The sequence below is a fragment of the Phascolarctos cinereus genome, unplaced genomic scaffold, assembly GCF_003287225.1.
Source record: "Phascolarctos cinereus isolate Bilbo 61053 unplaced genomic scaffold, phaCin_HiC Scaffold_5;HRSCAF=322, whole genome shotgun sequence".
Taxonomy (NCBI): domain Eukaryota; kingdom Metazoa; phylum Chordata; class Mammalia; order Diprotodontia; family Phascolarctidae; genus Phascolarctos; species Phascolarctos cinereus.
This window is the reverse complement of record NW_027555958.1, coordinates 449,749,635-449,759,932: the sequence shown is the minus strand read 5'-3', so window position 1 is coordinate 449,759,932 and position 10,298 is coordinate 449,749,635.

The window sequence follows — 10,298 nt, the reverse complement described above, 5'->3', positions numbered from 1 at the left end:
ATCTGGGTGTTCCAGGGCATGATGCTATCAACACAATGTCCTCTACAAACAGAAGCGTCTGGAAGACCTCACTGCCCCTAAGGAATCTTTCTTCTATTTCCATCTTCTCTCTCTCTCTCTCTCATTAATCTTCAATCACTCTCTGTCTACTGGCTGCTTCTCTGTTCCCTACATGACATTCTGGGCTTTGACACTATTCCATGATTTCTGATTTGGATATAAGGAATTTGAGATGCCTACAGAACATCTAATTCTAGAAGTCTTCCATGTCCTTTAAAAATTCTCACTTGAGCCAACCATTCCTGTTAGCTGTCATCCTATATCTTTCTTTCTTTTATCAACTAAAGACTTCCAGAAAGTCATCTACAATTGGTATTTCCACTTCCTCTCCTCACTAGATTTTACACCCTTTGTTGTCCAGCTTTTGACCTCATCATTCTATTGAAATTGCTCTCTCCAAAGTTACCAATGATCTTAGTCACTAGATTGAATGGAATTTTCTCATTCCTCATCCTTCTTGACATTTCTCCCTGTAGGATTTAACACTGCTGATACTCTTCTTTCTTCATTTTCATGACACTGCTATGTCGTGGTTTTCCTCCTAACTTTGCTGGATCTTCCTGCAGGTCATGCCCGCTAACCCTAGTTATTCCCCAAGGCTCTGTCCTGGTCCCCCTTTTTCTCCCTCTTTATTATCTCACTTACTGATCCCATCATTTCCCATGGGTTAAGTTATCAGCTCTATGCTCCTTCTGGCTCTGCTTCTGACTTTCTGGACTTTCTCGCCATGCGTGCCTTAGCTACAATTTTGTGCTAGCACCTGAGGCTTCCTCACCCTAGAATATCCCTCCTCCATGCCAGCCCTCTTCTTCCACTGGCAAATTCCCTCTGGGATCTCCAATTTGGGGAGAGGTCCAGGCCGGTCAAACTTCACTTTCCTTCTGGCTCTGTTTTTGGCATTCTGGGCTTTGACACTATTCCAGTACCTTCCTCTGACACTCTCCTTCCCTTGTCAGCTTCTTTTTGTGTTATATCTTCTTCCAATAGAATGTATGTTCCTTGAGGACAGGAACTATTTTCCCTTTTTTTTTCTTGTATTTGTATTCTCAGCACTTAGCAAAATGAAATTAAGTGTAAGCACATAGCAAGTACTTAATAACGCATCTTGCCTTACCTTACTTTACCTGTGCTGATAATTCCCAGATATATGTGTGTATATATACATATACACACATATGTAGACATACATATATACAAGTATATGTATGTGTGTATATATACATATACACACATATGTAGACATACATATATACAAGTATATGTGTGTGTATGTATATATATATGTATATATATATATGTATATATATATATATGTGTGTGTGTATATATATATATATATATATATATATATATATATATATATATATATGTATACCTAGATCAATTGATCTATCTATTTATCTCCAGCTCTAATCCCTCTCCTGAGTACCAGTCCTGTGTCACCAACTGCCTTTTGGACTTCTAGAATTAGACGTTCTGTAGGCATCTCAAATTCCTTATATCCAAATCAGAAATCATTATCTTCCTCCTAAACTCTTTCCTGTTCCCATCTTTCCTATTACTTTCAAGGGCACCACCATCCTCCTAATCAATGTGGCTTACAACCTCCAGGCAATCCTCAATTCCTCACTTGTGCTCATCCCACATATTCAATTCATTCTCAAAACCTGCCCCTTTGACCTTCTCATTTCTCTGAGAAGTTCCTTCACTCTACTCACACAGCTACTCCCCTGGTTCAGGCTTTCATCCCCTCACACTTGCCACAGCCTTCTAACTTCTTACTGGTTTACCCGCCTAAAGTCTCTCCACATGTCAACGGAGCTTCCATTCAGCTACCAAGGTGACCCTCCTTCCTATAGCTCAGACCACATCTGGGACACGTCATGCCCTACTCAGTAAACTACGGTGGCTCCCTGGTACCTCCCAGATCAAACACAAAATCTCCTTTTTGGTGTTTGAAGCCTTTCCAAATCTGACTTCTTCCTTCCTTTCCAGCCTGCTGAATCACCCCTCCCTCTACGCACTCTAAGAACCGGCCACTGGCCAAATAGCTGCTCAGGGCTCCATCTCCTGACTCCAGACTTTGGTTCTCTTGGAATGCTCTTCCTCCTCACTTGCAGGTCCCGGCTTCCCTAGCTTCCTTCAAGGCTCAGCTTAAATCTTACCTTCTGTGGGAGGTCTTTCCAGGTCCTTCCCCTCCCCTCCCCCACCACCTCTCATCTATTCTGTCTATAGCTTGTCTGTACGTAGTTATCTGTATGCCGTCTCCCTCATTAGACTGTGAGCTCCTTGGGGGCAGGGACCATTTTGTGCCTTTTTTTAAAATTTGCAATGCTTAGCACAGTGCCTGGCACATAGCAGACACTTAATAAATGCTTATTTATTTAGCAAGCACAGCAACTCTCTAGCACATTAGAGAGAGTAGGTGTCAGAAAGACCTAAGTTCCAATACTGTTTCAGACACATAATAGCTATGTGACCCTGGGCATGTCCCTTAACCTGTTTGCCTCAGTTTCTTCCTCTGTAAAATGGGGATAATAATAGCATTTACCTCATGGGGTTAATGTGAAGACCGAATGAAATAGCACATGTAAAGCCCTTTATAAATCTTAATACTTTCTATAAATAGTACTATTATTCATCTGCCTGGCTGGTCTTCTGAGTTTCCTTTGGCATGAGGCATATCATTAAGGAAATCATATAACCAGTCAGATAGGTAGCACCTGTAAGCAATAACAGCCGGAGAGTCCAAGGGGTCCATTGGTGTCCTCAGAATGAAAAAAGACCAAAAAGAAGGAGTCCAGGACTTGGACAGATCCTCAGTGTGGAGCAAAGATCACACTGATGAGAAAGCGTGGATTGGGTATGACCTTCACTGTTAGAGGGACATCCACAGCCATACTGACAGGGGAGGGGAGGGAACAAATGCCTACTTGTTACTTATTAAATGCCCACTATATGCCAAGCACTGTCTTAAGAGCTTTACAAATATTTTCTCAAAATCAGGCAGCTAGGTGGCGCCATAGTGCACAGCGTGCCAGGCCTGGAGTCAGGAAGACTCAACTTCCTGAGTTCAAATCTGCCCCCAGACACTTACTAGCTGTGTGACCCTAGGCAAGTCTCTTAACTGTGTTTGCCTCAGTTTCCTCATCTGTAAAACGAGAAGGAAATGGCAAATCACTCCAGGATTTTTGCCGAGAAAACCCCAAAAACTCAAACATGACTGAAAAGACTCAACAATAACAACATTGATAAAACTCAGTCCCTTTAAAGGATTTAAAGATTATTCTTAAATCCTAGCCAACTACAACTTGATGGAGAATAACATGGGCATGCAGGTGCTGGTGTCTTAGTACCTAGCCCTCTTCGTGGTCTTGTCCATGTTATTTAATGCCTCATGGCAATCTGAGCTCTGAATACTCTCCTGGGTTCAGTCTTAGCCCCATCTCTACCCACACTGCCATAGTCCTCCTCTCAACTCCCATCACCTCTTATCAGGACTATTGTCTAGGCATTCCAGAAATAGTGACTGAACTGAACTGAATTGAATTGTAACAGCCTCGTAATTGGTCTTCCTGCCTCCTGTTTCTCCTCTTCCAATCCAATGGGCATATGTGGCCACCTTCTGAATTCAGAGCTGGGAGAGACCTTAGAAATGAATGAATGAATGAATGAATGAATGAATGAATGAATGAATGAATGAGCATTAAGTCCATACTGTATCCCTGGCACTATGCTAAGGAATCTACAGAGCACTTACCCTCAAAAACTTGCGTTCAACATATAAAGGGAAAGGATGGCCAGGGAATAGTGTTTTGGTCTGGGAAACCATGCAGATGGGGAGTGGGAGCCACTGGGGGGCCAACTGGCATGCTCTCTTCAGTGGTAACAGCTCAATGCTATTTGATTCTGGTTCTACAGCTGAAGAGCTAGAGGGAAGGAAGTGGGGAGGTAGATGGTGGAGTGCAGAAGGCACAATCTGGAGACCAGGAAGCTGAAGATGCCCAGAGAGGAAAAGACATCATGGCTGCAACTGGCCCGAATAGTTGGACATGCACTAATCAGAACACGGGAAGTCAGAGCTGGGAGGGACGTTAGCACAGTGCTTGGCATACAAAAAACACTTAATGAATGATTTTTCATTCATTCCCAGACTGCGGAATTTCAGAGCTGGGGCAAGGGTGCACTGAGGCCAGCTCATACCAGTTCCAGGACAGATGATTGTTAAATGTTCAGGATGAGCCTTTAGACCTCTGAAATCTGCAAATGCTACAAATCAGACTTTAATATATTGTTTTGTTGATTGTCTAGACTTAACAGACTGATGGAAAAAATGTTAATAATGCCTATTAATATTAAAAGTGTGTTGTTAAACATTTACCAGCACACCCCTGTCTGGGACGGACCTTAGCCCTTAGAACAGACACTGTCACAGTTAAGAAGGACCATAGAATAGAGAACGGAGAATGGCAGAGTTGGGAAAGACTGTAGACATCATCTGTTGCAACTCCCTCATTTTATAAATGAGAAAAGTGAGCCTCAGTGACTTCACCAATGCCAAGAGCATATAGGAGAGAGCAGCATCTGGCCTCCTGTTTCTGGGGTTCTTTCTTCCGGCCCTATGGTACTCTGGCCAGCCATTTGAGGGAGCCAGGCTTCTGAAGTTTCTTGGAGTGTTTTCCTCCTGGTCTCAGCCTGGAAATTCCCACTTCACAGGAGCTAGTGCCAGGGGAGAGGGTGCTTGCCTGGGAGGTGGGTGTGGGCTGGCCTTGGGAGGTTGGAGGCCTAAAGTCAGGCCTGGATGAGACCAAACTGAAGCTCCGTTGTGGGCCTCGGGAGCAGGCCCTCTAGAGAAACAAACACCCTTGTTCTGCAGCAGCCTCCCAGGAGGGCAGAGGGCTTGAGTGCCCTGTCTCCAGCTGAGGTCAATCCTGTTACAGGCACCAGGAGGGCATCTCCCAGAGAGCCAGACTCAGACGCTTTTTCTTGTGCTCCATACACCCTGTTGTGGGCCTCGCCATTACAGCCTGTTGAATTCCCCAGAAACAATTTAATTAAAATGGAACAAAAGCAAAGAGGGACTGGACATGGGGGGAATGAAAGCAAAGGCTGGAATCTGGGTACCAGTCCTTGCCCCATGACTCCCGGCGCCTTCCCTGGGAGCTGTAGCTATTCAGTCTCTGGCAATAAAATTAGCTGGAGAAAGGGTATATGAAAATGACACCACTGGGTTGCTGACTCTCAGGGCCTTAGTGAGGAGGGAGGCGTGGGTACTGGCAAGGCAGGGGCCTCCACTAGGTATATGTGGAAGCTGCCTCTGTTATTGGGGGAGGGTCAAAGGTAGGGGATGAGGTAAGGAATGGACAGGACCCTCCCTTCGACATCAGAAGAACCAGGTGGGACTTTCACCTTCTGTATCAGGTCCCAACGTATGCTTTCCAAAACACTTCCATTTCTCCTATCTTACAACCCCCTTTTGTCAGAGGCAGGGCAGAAATAGCTATATCCATATTTTCTAGGTAAAGAAAGTGAGACCCTAGGGGTAGCTAGGTAGTACAATGGATAGAACACTGGCCCTGGATTCAGGAGGACCTGAGTTCAGATCCAGCCTCAGACACATAACACTTACTAGCTGTGTGACCCTGGGCAACCAACCCCATTGCCTAGCCAAAAAAAAAAGAAAGAAACTGAGACCCAGAGAAAGCCTGGTCTCATCCCCAAACCAGGTTGCCTGACCTCCAGTTCCACATTCTTTCTTCTGAACATGGAGTCTCACTCTAATGTCACTTTTGCTCACTCTGTGACCACAAGCTTGCTATTTTGGGGGCTCAGTCTCCTCTGCTGGAAACTGGGTATAAAAATCATTTCCCTCACTTCCTCACAGGGGACAACGGATGGGAAAAGCTACTATCTTAATGTATGACCGGTCAAGAGGGTGGACTGGGCATGAGGATAGAGAGAGAGAGACCAAGAATGAGCACCCCAAGTCCTATCCTGGTAGGTAGGGCTCCCATTTATTGGGTGGATTCCCTGTGGAAGAGTTCTAGGAGACCATGGATGAGAATCCCAGAATGAGAGTCCTCCGGGCTTGCTCTTGACACCTATGATGGAGGCAGTGGCCCTAGGTATGAGGTCACTCAGTCAATCAACAAATATTTGTTATGCACAGGAGGGGCCTGGTCCCCTCCTGACTCTTCTTGTGATTTCCTAGACTTTGATGCCATGCCCTTTTCAGCTCCCTTTTGTGTGATACCATTAGAACATAAGCCTCGTCTCAAGGGTAAAGATTCTTGATTTTTGCTTCTAGTTCCACCCCCAGCCTTCAGCAGTGTCTGGTACTTAGGAGGCATTTTAAATATGCTCGTTAGATTGCTCAGTGTTCAGAGGATTGAGATTCTGTCAAAAAGTTCATTTCAGTGTCTGGAAATGGTACATGAGAGAATCTAAGCCCTCCTCTACCCCATGTGCAGCTCACACTGACTATAGAATGGATATTCCAGCATTGGTCTAGATAAAGTGTGTCCTTCAAAGGAAGGCCACGCTCTTCAATGAAACACAAAAATTTTTAAAGGATTTATACATGGAAAAAAGAAATTACAATCAGCTTTTTAGTCCTTCAAATACTGATTTCGTCAATATGATTTCTCCTCCTGCCAATACGATCCTAGCCCTACTACCACCATGACAGTCAAAGTCCTAGAAACCTGGCCGTAGTCCTAGAAACCAACCTGAGTTTAAGGAACTAGGGACAGTCAGCCTAGCAGGGGAGACTGAGGGGACAGAACATGATGGCTCCCTTTAAGTGATGATGTTTGAAAGACAGCACGGTGTGAAGGAAAGAACTGATTCTGAGGCTAAAGATGTTAGCTTTGAAACTTGCCTCTGACACTATCTGTGCAAGCTCCAGCAAGTCATTTCAATTCAATAATATTTATTAGCACCTACTATGTGTTTAATAAGCACCTACTATGCACTGTGCTAAGTGCTGAGGTTACAAAAAGAGACAAAAGTTAGCCCCTACCCTTAAGGAGCTCACAACTGAATAGGAAAAAAAATGTGCCAACAAATTTATGCAAAGCAGTTTCATACGGGGTTAATAGGAGATAATTAACAGTTCTTGGCACAGTGCCGGATGCGGGGGATACAAAGGCGAAAGCTGAATAGTTTACACCTTCAAAGAGCCTGCATTCTATCTGAGAAACGACATGCACATATACAAGAGTACTGGGGCGGTGGAAGGATTAATCGGGGCCTCTGTCTAATTCAGTCTCTCAGTGGGCTGAAGAAATTAAACACCCTGGACTTGGAGGAGTCCATTTCCATCTGAGACACTCGGCTGAGCAGTTGTTTTTCACTCTTCATTTTTGAAGAGAACTGATGATATCACAGGGATTTCAGTGAGGCAGAGCTGCACAAAGCTTTCAGCCTTACTCTCTCTTCTAGAGCCATTGAAATCTGGTGCCAAGACAAAAGTTGGGACAGCTAGTGATGGCCCAGAATGCAGTGGATGACTTTGGCATCTTCCAAATCTGACCAAACTCTAAGCACTCCTTAGTGTCTACTTCATCTGCCTTTATGGCTATTGGAACAAATTGCTCTCATCTGCCCATTCCACCAGGGGAAATCTTCACATGCTTGAGGCAGACACCCCCTGACTCCCCAGAGGGTTTGAGGCTGTTGATTACCCTCAGACTTGTTTAGCCCATCTGCTGATACAGTTTTGCCTCAATGTGGACTCTGCATGCTGCAGCTAGTTGGAGCCATAGGTGAGAATTGAGTGACAGATGGATACCGAAGGTGGATGAGCAGCCCTGGAAAGGGCTCGGGTGCTAGTACTCCCTGAATGCTCCATACACCCCTCGGCTGAGTGAAAAGACAAGGGACTTGTCTCTGGGTACGGATCAGCTCGGTATGTTTTCTCTGTCCACTCATTTACATGGGCAAAACGGGAGAAACTGAGTTTAAAAACAAGGGAATCCACCCTGGATTTAGTAGAAGAGAGCCAGCTGAGGAGCCAGCTGTTGAGTCCACTTCTCACTTTTTCCTTTGTGATTCTTAGAAAGTAGTGGGGGAGGAGGCGGGGCTCCATCCTTCCCTGCCAAGCAATGGCATCTTATAGCAGAACCAGTGAACAGAGTTGAGTTACTCAGTCCAGATGAGTCATTGAGAGGAGTCCAGAATCTGGGACCTAGTGCTGGGATGCCGGGTATATTGGGGAAGAGGAGAGAGAAGCTCATCTGTGGCTTCTGGCTGCCCTAGGGTTTGGGTTCTGCCTCTTTCTGAAAGTGTGGAGCAGGAAGACAGGCTGAGCTTTTGGCTGAACCCAAAACTGGGGACAGTGGAGACCACGTGCACTCATCAGAGCCTCGAACCCCACCCAGGAGTAGGGCCAAGGAATCCAGCAGAGCTACTTGACTCACTTTACCCCCAGGAGCTGCAGTGGGAGAATGTCATGAACAGACGTGGGTACTGGGGTTGTCAGTGGGATGCTCTAAGTTTCCTTGGTTACAAGTGTTCACTATGTGTGCGCCTCTATTTGTGAGCTCCATGGGTGTCTACACTTCCCACGGATACAGTATATATTTTTGGGATGGCGTGCCTGAGGTTTATGGGGGAGATATTGTCTTGCTTCTATTCCTACTAGGTTGCTCCAGGAAATGCCTTTGTACTGAGCTCATTTATATGGAAAGATAAACATATTGATGAGTGCCCTTGAACTGTAATTTTAGGAGTGCAGAGTCACAGAAGACCTTGAACTTGGGTTAGCTGGCCAATCCTGGGAGTGCAAGTTGTGAAGGGCAGCCTAAAGAGCTGCTGCGTATATACTGAGCATATACACGTAACTCATGCCCCAGAACTTACTGCTTTGGGACTCTCCTCTCATTGGTGGAGTCCAATGACCCAGCCTGTATAAAGGGCAGGTCAGAGTTGGTGAGAAAAAGAAGAGAAATCTGCTCTCTCCAGCCTCTTGGGGTTCTTCTAGCTTCCAGCATCGAGAGAAGATGTATGGGATGCCTTCCTCTCTTGAGGCTGCTGAAGGGAGAAAAGGACTCTGGGAAGGAGCTGATATGGAGCAGTTTGGCAGTATCCCATCATTCTCCCATCTCCAGCTTACTACACTAGAAACTCTGGGAATTTCCCCTTTGAGTGACACCTGAGACTCTTTCTCCTGATTGAAGTGAGCTCTTTTGCTTCCAGTAGGAGAGCTCCTTCACTCTGTGTTGTCTAGTATATATTCTCAGATATCTACTTCCTCTGATTTCCGTTTTGCTATCAACTTAGATCAATAGCTGCTTTGCTATTTGCTCTGTGTGTGTTCTTTGAGAGCCTGGCATTTGTTGGGAAGGAAGTTAAGGCTTGGATATAAGGCTTGAGGCCCTCTTTTTCCCCTTTTAGAGATAGCTATCAGGAGTTTTGCTAGAACCTAAAAATTACATCCCCTGGACTAACAATATTTAAAGGAGCAGATAGATCCCATTCTAGCCCCACACCCCTTCTCTCTGAAGGGAGCGGAGCATCAGCCAGTCTCCGGCCACAACTTTCTGCTTCCTCTCCTGCCTTGGAGAATGGTGGAGGGAGGAGATGCCAAAGGTGCATCGATTCTCGCTTCTCTTTGAGTCACACACAACACCTCCTGCTAGATATGAAGCAAATACAAGGTCGTGTGGAAGGAGGACCTTGAGCTGAGGCTTGCAGAGTTTCCAAGAGGAGAAGTGAGGGGAGAGTGTATGGTGGATGCCATCGTGTATGGCAAATGTATCATTTGTAGCTTTGGAGACAGTGGTTTTGGGTGAGGGATGACATCGGAAGCCAGGGTTGCAAATGGCTTAGGAATGAGTGACAAGAGACATGGGTGGGAGGGTACCTGGCATAGATGATTCTTTTTCCCTTGAGTTTGATCACAAAAGGGATGAGAGAATGGGATAACAGCTTGAGAGGATGGTAGGGTTTACAGAAGATTTAAGAAGGGAGATGTGGGTGTGTTTGTAGGCAGCAGGGAGGCTGTAGATAGGGAAAGATGAAAGTTGGAGTGATAGGGTAAAGATTAAGGGGGTGGTGATGTACTGAAGGAGATGGGAAAGGATGATATCAAGGGCACACGTGGAGGGATTTGCCTTAGTGTAAAGGAAGAGAGAGTGGGTAAGGATGCCAAAGATGTTGGAGGTAAAAAGGGGAAAAGAGAAATTCATGGTGAGAGGAGTCAGTTTTTTAAAACATGAAGTGAGGTTCTCAGATGA